The sequence below is a fragment of the Acinonyx jubatus genome, chromosome A2, assembly GCF_027475565.1.
Source record: "Acinonyx jubatus isolate Ajub_Pintada_27869175 chromosome A2, VMU_Ajub_asm_v1.0, whole genome shotgun sequence".
In the NCBI taxonomy this organism is placed as follows: Eukaryota; Metazoa; Chordata; class Mammalia; order Carnivora; family Felidae; genus Acinonyx; species Acinonyx jubatus.
In genome coordinates this window covers 77845435-77848595 of record NC_069383.1, presented here as the reverse complement: position 1 = coordinate 77848595, position 3161 = coordinate 77845435, and the positions used below count along the sequence as shown (strand labels likewise).

General features: G+C 42.5%; 1 pseudogene; it reads right to left on the bottom strand.

Annotated features, from left to right (window-relative positions):
- Window positions 1-1508: 1508 nt before the first annotated feature.
- LOC128314991 (transmembrane protein 138-like) lies at window positions 1509-2138 on the bottom strand (annotated as a pseudogene).
- Between the last annotated feature and the right edge of the window lie 1023 nt (window positions 2139-3161).

Below are 3161 nucleotides of genomic sequence, written 5' to 3'. Positions count from 1 at the left end.
TATCTGCCTGTAGCAGCACTTAGACTTGTACTTTTAAATAGAAATCTGGTTGAGCTCAACAGCATTAAAAGTCAACAGACTTTTAAATCCAGTCTCTTCTCTGAGGCAGTCTTTTTATCTCTAAAAAGGCAAGGGGGTGAATCTCAGGTTAGGAAGACTTGAAAGCTATTTCTTACATTTTTAGTGCCATTATTTCATGTGTGTGTGTGTGTGTGTGTGTGTGTGTGATATTTATATTCTTGAAACTCCTACAAAAATAGCTGCTGTTTAGCATGATACATAAATATTTTTACTAGGAGATAAAATGCTTGTTGATTGACATGTCACATACTTGGAATTTCAGCATTAAAACATTTTCATTTGGGTTAAAATTCATTTCCAAAACTATTTTCCAAAGAAAATCAATTTAATACAACCTAGTAACATATTAGTAAATAACAGAAATTAACACAGATTAATTTATTTTGAATCTGGTTTTGTTTAGCAGGTGCTTGATAGATGGGCGAATGGTACACTTATAAAAGATACTAGGATCTGATAAATATGCTAAGGTCATGGTGATGAAACGAATGATATACTGATAAGAAAAAGGGATTGCAAGGAAGTAAGTGTCCATCAGGAATTACGACTTATACCCAAGCTTTGTTTTGAGAAACGAGATGAATACAGTAACATGTTCCTTCTTTTCATATAACCTAAACATGGGCAAGCATATGTTCATACATAGGCTTGTGTGTGTGTGTGCACATACATTGATATTTATTAAAACCATCAAAAATTTTCTGTAAATGTATAAAATTTAGGAGAGTAAAATTAGGGAAAATACTTTGTGTGTGTGTGTGTATGCATATATACGTGTGTGTGGATATATGTGTGTGTGTGTGTGTGTGTGTGTCTGTGTATATATATATATATATATATATATATATATATATATATAATCAAGACATCTAGAATATTTTTTAGCCTCCAAACTTGGTTACCTTTACGTTATTATAAAATTATTAACAGAAAAAATACATTTTAAAAAAATGAGACTTAGAAATTAGTGTTAGTTTATGCGTCAACACTTTAACTTAAGAGTTCTAATGCTGATTTTTCAATTGAGCAACTGTTTTTCTATGGAAAAAGAAATCCATTTCTTCCCTTATAAAAAGGGGAAAAAAAAGTGCCTTGGGTATAAAATCAAACTGTCTATAGTGTGATCAGTCACGAGCTTAGAAATGTCACTCTGCAACGTTCAGTCATTAATTAGTGTCTGGTGCAAAGAAGGCAGGTGCCAGGAGCCCCTCCTGTACTAGGCTAAGTGACAGCTTCCCAAAGATAAAGTTGCACAGCCTTCTGTGAGGAAGAGGGGTAGCCAGCAGGCAGGAAAAGGGGCAGAACTGAGGGAGGAAGCCAGGGAGGGTTATGCACTGAAGTCTACTGGGAAGCACTTTAATTTACAAGAGGGAAGAGCTTCCTTCATGACTGCTGAATAGAAGAAGCCTGAGCCTGTCCTAGGAAAGTTAAGCTGCTTTCTGTGCATGAGCCAGCCTCCCTCCCACCCTTGAACTTGCGTAAACTTGCAGCCATGAAGAGTACTGGGAGAAGCGAGGATCACCCAGAGTCCCTGCTGCTAGTCTCTGGAATACAAACAATGTTTGAAGTCCCTCTGTCCAGACCAAGTGGTTGGAGTCTTTGCGGGGTAAATTCCTGACCCAGACATGAAGGGAGATGCTGAGAGCAAAGAACAGAGCTGTGAGGATGAAGTTAGGGCATAGAATGTTGGCCAGGCCAGCCTGGAAGATGAAGTGTGGAAGAACATGAGGAAAAGGATTGCAATAACCTCGGTAATAAAAAAAACAAAAAACACCAGCTAAATGACAGGGGCCAGTCAGGGTGGCTCTGAGACGGAACTGACAAAGAGGTCACATGATAGCAGCAGGAACTGCAGGGAGAGCACCAGGCTGTATAAGCAGCTTTCCTCTGATCTCTTGGGATGCCTGGGTGACATTCCACAGGAAACAGCTCCTGGCTTTCTTCCCAGCACTGAAGGAAGCACCCGTTAGTCAAAATCAGCTTGTTTCTCTTGCTCTAAGACAAAGGCTTCAAAGACCCTAACTGGGTCGATGGTCAGGACACCACATGATGGTTTGGGGAAACTGGTTTTAAATTCTATAAGTGGACGGTGGGCGCGGGCCCTGTCTGGGCAATGGTAACCCGCTGGTCCTTGGTTCCCGCTCAGGGCTCTGTGGCCGGTACTGCCACTGTGTTTGGGCCCCTGCTTTGCTGGGCCCACTCCTCTCCTGCCCTCCCAGATCCTTGCGCCCAGCTCCTAATCCTCCTAGGCAGCCGTTGCCCAAGGCCTCGGTGAGGGACAGCCCCAGGCAAGAGCCTTCACATCTGCCCAAACACTTCCGTGGCCACCAGATGGGGGGATGAGGGACGGGAACATAGCTGTGGTCACGCTCCTTGGGAGAAGATATGCCGGCAGAGGGATCGGGTTTGGGGTGAGCACTTTGGCATGCTAGGAGCGGACCACCCTGCAACCCCGGACTCCATTTCCCAGGCCTGAAGACTATTTTTGTTTTAGTTACCTATCGTCCACATCTCTTACCCATTCCAGTTTTCTTAATTATAGCATGTGTTTGTGTGCGGGGGTGTGTGACTGTGTGATTGTGTCGTGTTTGTATGTGCATGTGTGTTAACTTACTTTCTCCCATCATTCCTAAAATGCAAGCTCCATGTTTGTTGGAAATTTCTTCACTTGTTGCCTTTTTGTTTTAAATTTTTTTAAGGTTTTATTTATTTTTGAGTGAGAGAGACAGCATGAGTCAGGGAGGGGCAGAAAGAGAGGGAGACCCAGAATCCCAAGCAGGCTACAGGCTCTGAGCTGTCAGCACGGAGCCCGCCATGGGGCTCTAACTCCCCTCCAGTGCTTAACCGACTGAGCCACCCAGGCGCCCCTCTTCACTTATTTTCTTGTGTTGTATCCACAGAGCCTAAAAAGCATGCCTTGTATAAGGGAAGCACTTAGAAAACATGTTGAATGGATGAAAGATGAGTACAGATGGCTTATCTATATTAGCAATCCATGTCTCAAGTGTATCCTGACCTACTTACAAGATAAGAAATGTATGACTTAATATAGCATTCAAGATGTGACTACTTAAAGACCT